General features: G+C 40.9%; 1 long non-coding RNA gene across 1 annotated transcript; it reads right to left on the bottom strand.

Annotated features, from left to right (window-relative positions):
* Nucleotides 1-956: 956 nt before the first annotated feature.
* LOC122791703 lies at nucleotides 957-12,402 on the bottom strand. Its single transcript, XR_006363188.1, has 3 exons — nucleotides 12,391-12,402; nucleotides 6,488-6,490; nucleotides 957-1,104 (listed from the first exon to the last, which is right to left on the bottom strand). It is a non-coding gene; the product is annotated as an uncharacterized LOC122791703 (long non-coding RNA).
* Nucleotides 12,403-16,588: the final 4,186 nt, after the last annotated feature.

Genomic DNA, 16,588 nt, shown 5'->3' with positions numbered 1-16,588 from the left:
TCATACCCAAACTACTTTGTTCCTGTGGAATGGAGAACAGCAACAGTTATTCCCCTCCACAAAGGTGGCCTAGCATCAGACCCAGGATATTACAGACACATAAGGCTGACCAGTCTCATCTGTAAGGCCATGGAATGTATCATTATGGACCTCATAAATAAAGACATGGGTAACCGCCAAACACTGGATCTTACCCAATTCGGCTTTGTGAAGGGCACATCCTGCCTGTTAAATCTGGTGCATTTCTTTGAAAATGTGACTAAGGGCACTGACAAGGAATATTTGTGCACACAGCATACCTCAACCTGGCAAAGTCTTTCAACACAATCCCAAATTCAGGCATTACTGATAAACTTAGCAAACTGAATGTAAACCCCTTTGTTATAAGATGGGCTCCCAACTGGCTCACAAACGGGACACACACTAGCAAAGTGGGTGACTCCACATCAACCAGTAAACCTGTTACCAGTGGGGTGCCAGAGGGATCAGAGCTGGGCCCCCTGCTGTTTAGTATATACTTTTCTGAAATTCAGGTCAAAAACTAAGTGGTTGTGGCTTTCCACATTTGAGATGACTGCAAACTACATGTAATCATTGAATCCCTAAATGATGTCAGTAAACTCCAGGAAGATCTCACACAGACCAATGCCTGGTGTATTAGTCATGATCTGAAACTGAATGCAAAGAAATTCATCATCATTCCCTTTTGCATAAACAATGTCCCCTCACACTATCAAATCAACAACAATGCCTTAAATACTCATGAAGTGGAAACAGGACCTGAGATCACAAGTTCATAGGGGAGTTCATAGGAGTTCATAGGTTAGTACTAGGCTAACTGCCCTTGCGAGCCATTTTAATCCTAGCCAATTATCCCTTGTGAGATTCAAACCCTGCACCTTGTGTTTGTAAGTCAAACACCTTAACCATTAGGCCACCCTCACAAAAAAATCATTAATCAAGAATGAAAGTCGGAGGTTCGAAGATGATCAGATACCGTCATAGTTCCGACCATAAACGATGCCGACTAGCGATCCGGCGGCGTTATTCCCATGACCCACCGGGGAGCTTCCGGGAAACCAAAGTCTTTGGGTTCCGGGGGGACTGTGACCTTAACTTCAACCACCATGTCTCTACTTTAATAAGGAAAGCACACTTGATTAGTAAAGGCATCACCTTGAGAGCAAAAAAAGTTATAACCTCCTATACTCGGCACTTATCTGCCCATAATAGAGTACAACGGCCCATTTGGCATGCACCATACTAAGCTAATCATTCCAGCATGCTCTTTGGTCTCATTATCATATGCAGCACTTCATTATACAGTCATTAGCATATAACAAGGCTAACATGTTATTTTGGCTGTCCTTATTGTGTTGTGTTGCTTGCTTTTCTGAATAGCACACATCTTGTGTGTTGTAACTCATCACGCAAATTTGCTTAATGCAGTCTAGTAAACTTTACTTATTTAGCTCTCCTTTGGTAACCAAGAAAGTCTGACTCAGCCTGTGACAGTCCATACTCTGGGCTAGTAATCAAGGAACCTCACTCCTCACCACTGACACCAGTGAGGGATGACCACTAGGAACAAAATAGATACACACAATATTTCCATATGCAGCTGCCTAAACCAAGCACAATTCCCCTTAAGAGCACACAGAGAGCACACTCCCATCATGGATCTGGGTTTCCCCCTCTCTCACCAGGCTTCAAATAAGACTCCACACTGACCACTTTGGAGCTCTGTGTCCATGTTCCAAGCAGCTGACACACACTTGGATATTTGATTTGCACACACACACACACACACACACACACACACACACACACACACACACACACACACACACACACCTGCAAAAGACTGGCGCAGGTTTACCACCAGTCAGCTACTATAAGGGTCTTGCAAGGGTACCCAATTATACTGAGTAAAAGTAATACTAACACAAATGGTAGAGTTTGACCAATGCAGCAAGGCTTTCAGGAGCAGACACAGTGTCCCTAAAATAAGCATAAGTACTCTTAAGATGTTAAAAGTATTCTCTAAAAGACCAGCCACAATGAAAGGTACACAAATATTTAATAATAAATAATAAAATAGAAAGCATAAGAACACTGAATAATTACAATAAACACCAGAGTAACTAATATCACTATATTTTTCTGACTGACTAAAGAATTACTGTTCCCTAGTTGTTACTTACTACAGCAAGGCATGATGACGAGCATTGAGTTGCTTACTACAGCAAGGCAAGACAAGGACTGTGATTGTGTGAGACATCTGTGAGAGATCTTTCCTGTTAGGTTCCAAAAAACAAAGTGCTGCTGCAAGAGTTTCATCATATCTCTCACTAATATCTAAAGAATCATTTCAGTGCTGGTTATAGAATGGCATCGCATCTGGTCTCCTGACTCTGGTACAATACACTCCCAGAGATTTGCTAAGATCTGTTGCAGTATCTGAAAGCTATAAAACAATTTCAAAAACTTCCACCCTTCCAGGGTAGCAATTAGTTCACCCTTAAGAGCAGTACAGTAAGATTCCTAGTCCTGTTTTTCCCAGTCATTTTTGTCTCTGTATGCAATCAGACCTGTAAGATAAAATCTTTATGGTCTAAATCAGCCCATTCAATGTTCAACCTATTTTTCAAAATTAGCTGGGCTGAGATTAATCTCTTCCTTTCCAGAAATATCTGTTAAAACATGTACATTTAATCAGTTATAATAATATTGTCTGACATACATGTATATCGCTTTTCTGTCCAGCAGGACCAACTGTTGATGCATTTTGAATACAAGTAACTTTACAAATATATTTTTAACATAAGCATCTGTACAAATCAATGTGATAGGCAAATGACTTAGAAGTCTTTACAAAACTCCATCTAGCTATGCTGGCATTTGTTACACATGCACTGCCCTACTCTCCCTGGTGAAGATGGCACTACCTCATCTCATCACATCTCTCCCCCTTTTTAGACTCAAGCTAAGAACTCCCCCACTATCTCACTTACATTCAACTCTTCACTGCACACAAACTCATTTTCAAGCCATCTCTTGTTCATCTCTAGCTTCTACCTTTACCATGCATCTTCCTGACCAATCCCTATGATCTAATAACCAAAACCTGCTCAAAGTATACAAACCATTATACACTCCAGGCCAACTCCTTTTATCATTCTCCCTAGTATGGAAATGGAACTCACTTCCTGCCTACATTTGTACCACCCAAAAAACCCTCTACCATCAAATCCTTGCTTCTCTCTGATCTCTCCTCCAAATGGGAATGTTCCTGCTCCTACCCATCCTAATCCCTGTACCATATTCTCACCTTCATTTTGTACTCCATCTCTTTCCTCCTCCTAATACTAACACATCCCTCTCTTTCCTCACCTCTCCCTCCTCCACCATCCCCAGCTATTCCCATTTTTTTTACTATTAAGTACAATACATAATTTACCTACACCTCAACTAACAATTTTCTTATCTACCTTAAATTTGTATTGAATCTAATGATTTTACATTTTTAACAGTCTGTTTAATCCAGAAGCAATTGTATATAATATTGTTGTTATAACTGATTGTTTGTTTTTTGTTATTGTTTCACTGTATATACATATACCTGAATTCACTTGGAGGTTTTCTCCCTTGGCCTGCATTGAAAAAGAGCATATTCTGGTCCAATGGACTATCCCTGTTCACAAACTGCAAATAAATAAATAAATAAATAAATAGTCTTTCAAGTGACCCTGGAAAAACATTGCTTGAGAGAAATGGACCTGTCTGGGAATGCATTAACCTATACCCTGTCATGAGAACCCGTCTGCATTGGCATTGCTGACCCCACTATCATGTTACACTGTCAAGTTATATGCCTGCAACCGTAGGCGCTACCTTAATAACTTGGCATTTTGTTGGCTGGCACAATGTAGCCATGTTAAGGGATTGCGGTCTGTAACCACAATTAATTTCCTTCCATACAGATAGGGCTGACATTTCTGCAATGTCCATACTATTGCTAGACATTCTTTTTCTACAGCTGCATAACATTCCTGCCTTGGTTGATGTCTATGGCTGAGATATACAACAGGGTGCTCTTCTCCCACTGAGGAAACCTGACTGAGTACTTCCCCCACATCATGTTTCAAAGCATCCACCTGCACAACAAATCATTTCCTGTAATCTGGACTGGCTAACACAGGGGGCCCTTCCAAAGCCCCTTTCAGCTTTTGGAATGCCACTCATAGGCTGGGGTCCACACTAACTTATCAGACCTGTTTTTCTTCATCAGCTCTGTGAGGCGAGCAGCTATTGTATAATAATTGGTAATTAACTTTCTATACTACCTTGCTGTCCTCAAGAATGCCCCCACCTACTTTTTGGTAGCAGGGGCAGGCCATGCCTGAATAGCTTCCACTATGGCAGATTCTGGACTGATCTTACCACTCCCCAGTCTATATTCCAGGTAGGAGACATCTGCCATACCCACCTGACACTTACTGGGCTTAATGGTCAACTCTGTCCTTTGCTTCCTGCCTAGCAGGTTTACCATGTAAGTAACATCACTGACCTTCTTTACCACTTCAAAGGGTCCTTCCCAGGCTGCTTGCAGCTTGTTGTATCTGACAGGAATGAGCATCCTAACCTGCTGTCTTACAACGTGCTCTTGGGATCGAGCATTCCTGCCATACCAGATATTTTTCTGATGTTGGGCTCCTACCAGGTTCTACTGGGCCAAGCTCATAAGCTCCCTAATCCCTGTCCTGAGGTTTAGGACATATGCCACAACAGACTCCTTGTGAGATTCACATTCACCTTCCCTCTCATCACAAATCAAATCTAAAGGCCCCCTCACTCTATGCCCAAACAGCAACTCAAAGGGTGAAACACCTGTGGCTTCCTGGGGTACCTCTCTGTATGCAAACAGCAGATGGGGCAAATATTTGTCCCACTCTCTCTTAATCTGGTCTGCAAATGCCCATGACATGGTTGTTAATGTAGAGTTTAACCTCTCCAAAGACCATTAGTCTGGGGGTGGTAGGGGTGGACTTTATGTGCTTCACCCCACAGCACTTCTACAGACAAGCCAGCAGGTCTGACATGACATTTTCACCTCTATTAGTTAATCTTTCTCATGGGAAATGTACCCTGCTAAAAATCTCTAACAAAGCATTTGCCACCTTCTATGGTTTGATGGAGGACAGACTCACCACCTCAGGTTATCTAGTAGCATAGTCTACTACCATCAGAATGTACTTCTTTCCTGTTGAACTCTGGGTACTCAGAGGCACTACAATATCTATAACTACCTTCTGAAATGGCTCTTCAATAACAGGCAAAGGCATCAAAAGAGCTTTGAGCTTGTCTCCTGCCTTGCTTACCTTATGGCACTGCTCACAGCTCACGTACTGCCCTGTTACTTCCCTTGAAATCCCAGGACAATAAAAGTTATGCATAATATGTCTCTTGGTATGCTTTATGCCCATATGACCTGCAAAAGGAATGTCATGGGCTATGGCTAGATGTGCCAGATGGTAGGCTCTGGGAACTACCAACTGCTATATTACCTCACCCTCTAGTCGTCCCTCAGGGATCCACTCTCTATACAGTAACCCTTTGTTCTAGTATACAGACTCCCCTTTTCTTTGAGAATCAGGTGCCTCCTTAGAAACCTCCCTCAAACCTTGTAAGGTAGGTTCCAAAAGCTGAGTCTCTCTCAACTTTTCCTTTGTGACCCTTCCCACCTCCCTTTCCACAGGAAGTCTGAAATCGTCTGACAACAGTGCCTCACTGTCAGTCTGGATACTACCATTCACCTCTGTCTTGCAGTCACCCTGTCTACAGGAACATCAGTACATACTAGCAGCTGTCTCATGTTCAGGCTCACTGCTACAGTGTAGCTTCCACCCTGGAATAGCCACATCACCAACCCCAGCTTCAGGTGTGGAGTCTGCATGGATCTCCTCAGGCTACCAGAACTGCATGCCTGTCTCCAGTTCTGAATACATGTAACTGCATGCACAAAAGGTGCTATATTATCAAAATTATTCCTTATCAAGGCATCTGCAAGGATATCCTAAACACACATACATTCTTGCTTCCTTTTCCACCCTCCCAGTCAAGGTGAACCCTCACCAAAGGTATTTGGAATGGGGCCCCTACTAAAGCTCTGACTGGAGTGGAATGCCCAAGCCAAGTAATGCTCCTCTTTAACCACTGCAGGCTTCACAAAGGTTATGTCAGAGGCTGTGTCTCTCTTAGCAGTCACCTATGTTCCACCCACTGAGATAGGGTACAAACTCCACTTTATAGTTGTCTCCAGACAACTTACAACTGGCATGCTGTTATCCCTACTTGATGGCTCCCTCATTTTTTGCTCCCTACCTTGCTTCAGCGGACATTTGTATGCTACATGGTCCCACTGGTTACATTTAAAACATCAAACTAAGAATTAATCAAATGCCAAACAGGCTGTTAGCACACACACGTACTTCTCACACTAAATAAGGGCATAACACATAAAGCCACATATGTGGAGATAATAGTAAATTACCAAAAGATATTAGAGGTCTCCCAAATGGAAACCACTTACACACAAAAAATGCAAAAAAAAAAACAACAACATGTAATAGCATACACACCAGTGTCTCAACAAATCAGCATATAAGATATAACCCCACAAAAACTAATGTACTGGCCATATGAGACTCCATAGTGAGACACACAGATGTTCCCCTCACCAGGCTGGATAAGGAGTGGGCTATGGATAGCTGCCTGTCAATTGCCAGGATTTATCAAGTCACTCAAGCACAAGTACCAGTATGAGTCTGTCATAGTCCACGTGGGGGTGAATGACTTTAGACATACTTTACTGGGCTATATGAAGAGAAGCAAGACTGAGCTCTCAGATTATGTGTCACAGGCAGGTATAAGCGTAGCCTTAAGCAGCATTCTACCTTCTCTGAGGATGATGCCACAATACAAACAAAAATTGATTGACTTTAGCAATTGGCTTAGCTTCTGGTGTCAGTCCAAGTGGATCGAGTATCTGTCAGTCTGGGAAGACATGGTCGACAGACCATGCTGCTTTGCCAGAGCTGGTCTGCATTTGTCTTCTCTAGGCCTTCGGATACTGGCAAAGGCATTAGCCACCCCTATTGTGCCTTTTTAGCAGTGTCAAAATAAGCAAACTCGCACTGTAACAAAATCCTCTTTAGATAAACTCATGGTACTGCTGCTTAATGGCAGGAATCTAAACAAGAAACTGTACACCCTGGAAGCACTCTTCACCATGGAAGATTCTGACATCTGTGCAGTCACCAAGACATGGTTGAAAGCCACAGAAAGCACCCCAGCCATGCAGGGCTGCAATGACTTCCATATCTTCAGACCACAAACTGAGCATTAAAGAACCCAAGAAGGAGGTGTATCCATCTTCATTAAGGATAAGTAAACCTTCAAACTGGATAACAGTACAACTGTCTCAAGCTACTTCATGTCTAACTAAACTATAGGCAAACCCCGCCACTACATCATAGGTAGCTATAGGTCCCCCCACCATGAACCAGTTAAGCATACTGCATACCTGGACTTACTGGAGTCACTTGCCATACAGCCCAATACCTTACTCACGGTGATTTTAATTATCCTACCATCGACTGGGAAACAAGCATGACCACAAACTTGCTAGCTCAGAGATTCTTGGACTTCATCAGTGCAAATGCGGTGGAACAGTTAATCAACACACCCACAAGGGGCTCAAATGTTCTGGACATAGTACTCAGTAATATGAGAGAGCATTGTACCCCCCCCCCCATGTGATGTCCTCTCTGGTAAGGTTGGGCCATAAATCAGTCATATTCAATGTAATTAAAAGGCCAGATATCCCATCAAACTCAAAAATGCTGAAGAATTTTTGCAAGACAAATTACTTTCTACTAAGTGATGGTATAAGAAATGTGAAAGCCCCCTCGAACACAGGTAACACGGACTTATATGCAGAGGTGTACACCAATACCCTGTCTAACTACATAAGCAGTTGTACGGAATTAGCTGTACCTGATCAGATTAAAACCAGATCTTGCCAAAAAACAAGCAACCCTGGTGGAGCCCCTAGTATAAGGATGCTAAACATAAGAGAAAGAAACATATGTTCAAGAACAAGAGGGAACTGGCTCAGCAGATGCAGAAATCCTTCTCTGGCTTATACAAACAAATTAGCGATCTCATCAAGTCCTCCAAAGCTAATTATAAAGCAGAAATAACCTCCCTAGTTAAGGATAATCACAAGATATTCTTTAACTATGTCCAAAATCTAAAAGGGAATATCGAATACCCAGGTATGAGCTGACCTGGCTGTGGATGGCATCATCCATATTTAACTGGGAGTAATAGCCAACCTACTAGCTGACAGATTTGCAGCAAACCTAACCCACTCTGTCCCCTCCAATCATCCCAAAAAGTATACCTGCCACCATTCTTCAGCCTATTATCTCATGAGATCAGGCCATCTCTGCACTCTTCAAGGCCAAAACATGGCATTGGTGGGACCAGACAACATCCCAGGCTGCCTTTAAACAACTTTAAACATGACTGAGGAGATCCACTTGAATCCCTGTGTAAACATAGCCTGTGAACTGGCTATGATCTGGCAGACTGAAGGACATCAACAGTAATCCCTCTGCACAAAGGGGGACCATCAACTAACCCTGGGAATTATAGGCCCATAAGTTTGACTAGCCACATATGCAAGACCATGTAAAGAATCATTATGGACGATAAAAACAAGGACATAAGTAATCTCCAAACTCTGGAACCGAGCCAGTTCAGTTTTGATAAGGGTAAATCATGCCTGTTAAACCTGGTTGACTTCTTCAAGAGAGTCACCAAGGTCCTGGATGAGTCAAATACAGCGCATGTAACTTACCTTGACCTAGCCAAGACATATGACACAATCTCCCACTCAGGTATTATAGAAAAACTCTCCCAATAGAATGGAAACCTGAAGTTTGTCAGTTGAGGGTAAGGTGAGCATACTGGCTGCCCTATAAACAGAGGTAGGATCCTAGTTGGACAGTAAAGTCTGATCAGTAGGCCATAGAGAATGAGCAGTGAGAACTGGTATAATTATCAACTACCATATCATAGCTTTTGAGACTAGTCTGCATTTTGGTTGAGACATGCTGAGACTGAAAATGAAAAGCCTGTTATTCTAGCAAGTTTCTACGTGTATGAAGACAGTAGTATTCCTTGATTTTAGCCCTTGGTCCACTGTTATTTTTAGTTTTTTTCTTGGATTCCTAAGGCAAAAGATTGAGAGTTATGAGGATACAATGGGTTACACACTATATTTTGACAGCAGTGACCTGAGAGGATAAATTCCTGTGTGGCAGTCATTTGTACATTTATTCATTCATTTGAAGTGTACAGTCATAGTCAAACAGGTGGGTTGTAATTAATTTTTGGGTCTGTGTGCATTTGTATGTGTGTGTGTGTGTGTGTGTGTGTGTGTGTGTGTGTGTGTGTGTGCACATGTGCATATATATATATGGAAGTGTGTGGCGTAGGAACTCTCAAATGTCTCTGATTTTGCAGAATGTCTTGGATTTTTTTGTCTCATATTTTGGTCTCTTCCTCGCAAAGTTGTGTTTCTTCTAGTGAATCAGTGAGGATTGCTGTCAGTAAATAATGATTACATAGATTTCATTTTCATACGTATTACTTTTAAAAAATCATGCTAATGCAAACTCTGTTATTCTAGCAATTTATCTGAATGCATTAGCTGTCCCTGATATTGGTCCTTTGTCCACCAATATTTTGTAGCTTTCTTCTTGATTCTTGAGCTAAAAGTTTAAGACATGTTTGCGGGGTTGGTGCAGTGAGTTGCACACTGTATTCTGCCAGCAGTGAAAGGAGAAATTATTGTGTGGCAGAAAGTTATTTATGCATTTATTTATTAATTTGATTGCAGTCAAACATCTCAGATGTATAGTCACAGTCATACAAGTAGTTGTAATTGATGGTCATGCATGTGCTGACACATGCACTCATTTGCATTTATCTGTGTGTGTGTGTGTGTGTGTGTGTGTGTGTGTGTGTGTGTGTGTGTGTGTGTGTGTGTGTGTTGTCATTTGTTCATGTTAAACAGTTATTATTCTGTATTGGTAGAAGTAGTGTGCATTTGTGTAAAACCAGCTGGAATACTGTACTGAGTCTGTTTTTAACACAACCAGATATCTGTGGTGTTCACAGCTATTAAAGTGGCTGTAATTGTCCAGTACAGGGATTGTCTGTCATGAACTTGACAGTGAGTGTGGTGGGGAGGGGTTGCTGTATACCTAAAAGAAACAAGCTGGCCATACTTGTTTTCAGTTTCCATCACAGTCTGAGATCAGCATTGTACACAATAAGGGGCTGTCTATGGCAGCCTGGGTAAGACGTATGCGGTAACTGATTATTTGCAGGGTGTCACGGTGAGTAATGTTGCCTTCTCTGAACACTTGATTCTCTCGTTGAGATTTTGGCTGTGATTCCTTCTGTGTGGGGTCTGCATGCACTCCCCTGTCTGTGTGTATGGGTTTTATTATATACTTTTTTTTTCTCCTCCCAAACCCTCAGCTATGTAATACATGACCTTTGACATTTATACTCTTACTTTCATCATAAACTAACCCCACAGGGGTAGACATTAGATGAATGTCTTTTTGGAGGGGTAAGAAGTAATGCAAAATGCACTAAACCCAAATAAGATTTATATGTCCATGCAAGTATTAGTGTTTATGGTTTAATAGGGAACTACCCTTTGTTAGCTTTGAACATTAAGCTCTACACACAACATATTTTTACTTTCCAAAAAATATTAAGAGTGAATTTCTTTCCTTATTCATGATTTTTCTTCAAATCATCATAAGATGAAAAGGTTGCAAAAAACTCAAAGATGCACCTCAGATCATCTAGAACCCTATGACTTCTGGGGCCACTAGCCCCCCCCCACACACACACACACATGCACACACCTCCAGGTTGTAGGAATTTTATAGGTAGTTATTAGGCTTGTAGTCTAGAAAAAACAGTAAAGAACCAAGCTTAAGCTCCCAGTTGCTCCAAAGCCCTGTCTGTTTAAGTGATTGTTCAAAGTCACACAGTGGGCAAAAGAAAGTGGAAAGAATCAAACCCGCTAGCCTTGACAGAGAAAGAAGCTCAATTATTTCATCCAGACTTATTTCAGCAAGAGTCCAGGTCAGCTAGAGTGAATTAAAAGCATGAGGAAGCTGAAGAATAGGCCAAAGTGTTAAAAACAAGGAAGAAATAATCTATCTGGATGGTGCGGAGCTGGAATGAGGGGAAGATTGGGAAAAGTGCTTGTTACACTTTTAAACACAGAGTGTATTGTTTGGGATTTCTGCCTGCATGGGGATTTGCACTAATTTAGTAGCTGCTGATATTTGTTTTTATATTTATTTAAAAGTTGCCTTTTTTGTTAGATATCCATACTAATATTTAAGTTGCATGATGGGGATGTTGACTGTATTCATTTGTATTGCTACTCTCTGCTATCTGTGTAGCAATCATCAATTTTTGCCTTAATGTTTAACTCCTTACTCTGCATGTGTGCGTGTGTGTGTGTGTGTGTGTGTGTGTGTGTGTGTGTGTGTGTGTGTGTGTGTGTGTGTGTGTGTGTGTGTGTGCGTGTGTGTGTGTGTGAAAATGATATGTGTGTGGGTGTATGGGTAGGCATTAGCCATAGAAGCTGTGTGCTGTTTCTTCAGTTCATAAATAAATTTAAGTTGAAATTAGTTCAACTCATTTTGTGTCCCTTTTCGTGGATTACTCCAAAAAATTGCATGCAATACTGCTCAGTACCAAAAATATTAATAAATATTAATAAATCCATGCAAATTTAAAAATTAAATCACAGGCAATAATGTGTTACAGTACTGCAGTATATATGAGTGAACAATGCAGAAGGCTTACAGCAGAGTAATCATATGAGGAGCAAAAGATATGGGTTCTAGAACCAGGTCATAGTTGTGTTTGTACTTTAAGCAATCTGATCATGGGATCAGAAGGTGATTAGGGATCCCCAAATAGAGTGACATTTACAGCAGGTGCAGCAAGTTTGATGTGTGAGTAAATAGCTGTAAAGAATCTAGCTTTTGAGCTTTAAAACACCTGTGAGTGTGTTATTCTGCTACTGGCCAGAGGACGGTTTTGAATATTTTTACATTGCTCTGCCTGTATAAGTTTGTCACATTTCTGTTACACTGTTCATTACACAGAGGTGTTTTATGGTGCACTGTATACACACAGGTACTTAGAACGTTACGTTTCAGTATAGAACCTACTTCAGTAATGTTTAAAGCTCAAAACAGTATTTGCGCAAAGAGCCACTGGTTTGCGCTAAGAGGAACGTTGCTGTTTGTGTGTGTTGACTTGGACGTACTTCAAAATATCGAAGGACAAATACACTGAATGACAAATCATCAATCCAAAAATACTGAAGCAAAAGAAAAAGAAACATGAATGCTTTTTACAGGGGGCAAGTCTGCACACCCCATGTGGGGGGCTGTGTCCTCCAAACCCTTGGGTACACAACATTAGCAAAAGGGCAAATTCTTACTCTCTGCTGTTCCCCAACCTCCCATGAACTAAAACCAACAGATGCATTCAAATGAGCTTCAATCACTTCTGCTGGCTGTAAAAACATTCAATATTACAAACATTCAATTATATGGAGTCTTTCCTTTGACTTATATTGTTACTTTCAGACAGGCAGTACTGCAGTACATCAGGTCAAATTGATTGATGCCACTCCCCCTGCAGCTAACATTAACAAGGATCTGGACCCATGGATCTGCACTTTCCATCTGTCTCTGTGACCAGCTTGGTTGAAATGGGCAACCTGAGACAATTAGCAATTGTCTCATGTTTAGTGACAACCACCTACTGCTTAAACAAACTGACTCAGTGTGTGAGAGAAGTAGTGACACAATTTTATTGAAAGCAAAGTTCTCCAGTAACTGCCACCACAAGTAGATTCATAGGTTCACAGGTATATATTAAGCTAATGACCACATGACCACCAGGGCCTTTATAAGCCTAGCCTTGCAATCCAGCCTAATCATGTCGCCATGTGTCATGGCTATTTATTAGGAGGGGTATGCTAGTTATGCATCTATAACTCAAACTTTTTCAACTCAGGAGCACATAAAGCATACCTCAACAGAATACAATATCTTAGTGATAGGTGACTCCATAATGAGACATCCTGATGCACCACTCAGTTGCCTGTGAAAGGAGAAGGTCACAGTCAGTTACCTATCAGGGTCCATGATTCTTCACACCATGCATGCATACAAGTCCTTGCACCACAAGTACACATATATGGCACAGTCATAGTACACATGCAAGTAAATGACGTACTTCCCTAGATTAAATACCAGAAACATGAGAGATCTCTTGAAATATGTGTCTGACACAGGTATGAACCAAGCATTGAGCAGCATGTTAACTTCAACAAGGATGAAGTCACAATGCAAGCAAATGATTATTGACATCATCAATTGACTTAGTTTCTGTTGTAATTCAAAGGGGGTCCAGTCTATATCAGGCTGGGATGAGATGATAGACAGTCTTAACTGCTTTGCCAGTGATGGCATGCACTGATGCCCTCAAGGCTTTTGCATATTGGAAAAAATGTTTTTACCCATAATGCTTTTTTTAGGCTACGCTAACCTTCAAAAGCTCTCATTCTACCAAACCAGAATTTAAACAACACAAAGACATTGCTGCGGAATGCTCGTGGCCTTAACAAAAAAACTCCACTGTTTACTGACACACCTTAGCCTGGAATGCATTGCTACATGCATTGCCATGGAGACCTGGTTCAAGAGCACTGAGAACATCCAACCAGTGCAAGGTGCCAATGCCTAGCATGCATTCTGGCCAACTCCATTAGATAAAGGCACTAAAGGCAGAGGTGTCTCTGTACTCGTAAAACAACATTTCACCTACTGACTCTTCTGTGAAGATAATGACCTGAAATTCCTCCATGTCCATATTACCATTAACAAAAACCCTTATCATATCATAGCTAAGTATAAGACTCCTTCTATGTCCCATTTGACTCATACTATCTACTTATCTAGTGTGGAGTCTCTTTGCATTCAGATAAACATCAATCTTGTAGGGAATGTCGACTGCCTCTCCATCAATTGGGAGACTTATATATCCCCCAGTATGTATGCCCAGAAATTATTGGACTTCATAAATACAGACTGTCTAGACCAATTAGTCCATACCCCAACTAAGGGCAAAATGTCTGGAATTGTTCTCACCAGTAAAGGGATGTTGGGGAGGGTGGATGTCAGTATGTGATCTGAAAATGTGTGGGGGGGGTCTTAATTTAGAGCTACATTTATCCACTAGTAGATTAATCCTTTGTTTTTTCACTATGCAACATCGTTTGCTATTTGTTCTGTACAATAATGTTGTTTCTAACATAGTTAAAAAAGCTTTGTGGTTGTCTTTAGCCTGGATGGCTATTTTTACCTTGTATCTGGCATTGGGTGATTTGGGTGATTTGATCAGGAACCAGAGGTCCTTGTTAAATTTAACAATCAAAATTAGGTTTATCAAGCAAATTTTCTTCAATGTATTTCAATTATGTGTTGTTAATACCACATTCACTTATACTGTGTAGCTGGCGATGCACTGCAGTAGACGTTGTCATTTTTTCCACTACTGCATTACTATGGAGTTGGTATATATAAGTTAGGTGGGTATGGGGACAAGGCCCCCACATGGGTGGTGTAGGGGGCAGCTGCTCACACTTCAGAAAACAATTTTTTTTATATTTCTGGACATTTTTGAGTTGTGGTTCTTGATACTGAAAAGTCAATAAAGTATAACTCATTTTTGGAAGACGATCAAATGTTGGAAAGCATATAGAATATATTTATAAAGTACACTACAACTGCTGAAAGCCATCCACGTGAATGTATACTTGCAATGGGGAAGCCATTGTGGGCTTCCATGATGACTCTGTCATGTGTTCCTCCACCTAGGAGGAATTAGATTAATTCATAAAATATCCTTAATGGGATGCTGTTGATACAAGCAACTCTCATGGTTGCCAGAGTGATAGGTTCCCTAGATGGCTATCACCTTAGTGCATCTAGCAGTGATTCTTGCTACCAGGAAGAAAATGTACTGTAGTACTAGGGAAAGCTTGATGGTCAGCAGCTGCTGGAGTAAAAATATAAATAAATAAATACATTTCTTGCCACTCTCTCCATAATAAAAGAAAAGTGATATTATATACCAGGCATTCTTATGTTTATCACCATAAAGCCTTGCTCCTTATCATGCAAAGTAGAATATTACCCCTTATTCTAGGTGGAAACCTATTTAGTGGTATTATTTTGAGCTTTTGTTTTCCAGCATTTAGTTCCATTTTTATGTATGTTCTATAAAAAAAAACTAAACACTACTTTTCTGTTATGAAAAAAATATTTAGACTTGTATTTATAGTAATTCTTGCTGCAAGAGGAGAAATGCTGAATATATACTGAGCGTTAGGGCACAGCAGTCATTTACAGTAAAACCACACTGGCTACAGCATTCTGATGGTCTGTGTTTAAACAAAAGTGTTGATTAAAGTTACTAGTACACTAATCCAGTGTGTTGGTGCCTGCTTCTGCCTCTTCTTGCCTATTCCTGGCTATTCCTGGTCTTACTGTGGCCAATGTGGTTTTACTGTTTTTGGTTTGTTCTACCACTCATTGGTTGTGTGGCAATTGTTTGGTCACAGCGCTCATTTATCTTATTCAAATGCAAATTAAAGGCAATTTTCCTCCCTGTAACTTAGGGAGGATGTTACTTATTGCTTTATAGTTATTGTAAGATTTGTGTTAAATATGTTGACTGAGTGTGCAGCCCCAAGCACCAGAGTCCCTTGTAACATTTCAGGTGGGTGCCATTTGCTGGCTGTTTGGATGACAAGGCAGCTGCAAATAATCTCAGGTAACCTGTGGCACCCATTGCCAAATAATATAATGCAACCTCAAAAAAATATATTTTGCCAGGCAGTGTGGGACATTAACTCCCCCCCCCCCAAGACTGCCTAAGAAAGATGTAGTGCAGATGCAGTAATGTGGCTACAGCATAGGTTTCGGTGGAGGTTTGTATTTTGGATTTTCAGGATATAGGAGAGCATAGTGCAACATATAAGTTTATGGATATGAGGTACTAACAAACAAATTGCTATAGTCCTGTGCTTGTTTCTGTCATTTGTTGTTTGCATATTTTGTGATGAGGAGCAAGTCAGTTAACAAGAGTGAGCTCCCAGGTCATTCCCCAAATAAAAACCTGCTTCACAGACATGCAGGCCTAACACACACACACACACACACACACACACACACACACACACACACACACACACACACACACACACACACACTCTCTCTCTCTCTCTCTCTCTCTCTCCCCTGATCTATATACAAAGAAAATCCCCCTTGTCTCTTTGTTTGTGAACACACATTTTGTACTAATGTTTCTATTTCCATCATGATTAGCTAAGCTAACA

Source organism: Protopterus annectens, chromosome 17.part0, assembly GCF_019279795.1.
Source record: "Protopterus annectens isolate FY-2018-M chromosome 17.part0, PAN1.0, whole genome shotgun sequence".
NCBI classification, from domain to species: Eukaryota; Metazoa; Chordata; order Ceratodontiformes; family Protopteridae; genus Protopterus; species Protopterus annectens.
This window is presented reverse-complemented; position numbering and strand designations above follow the sequence as displayed.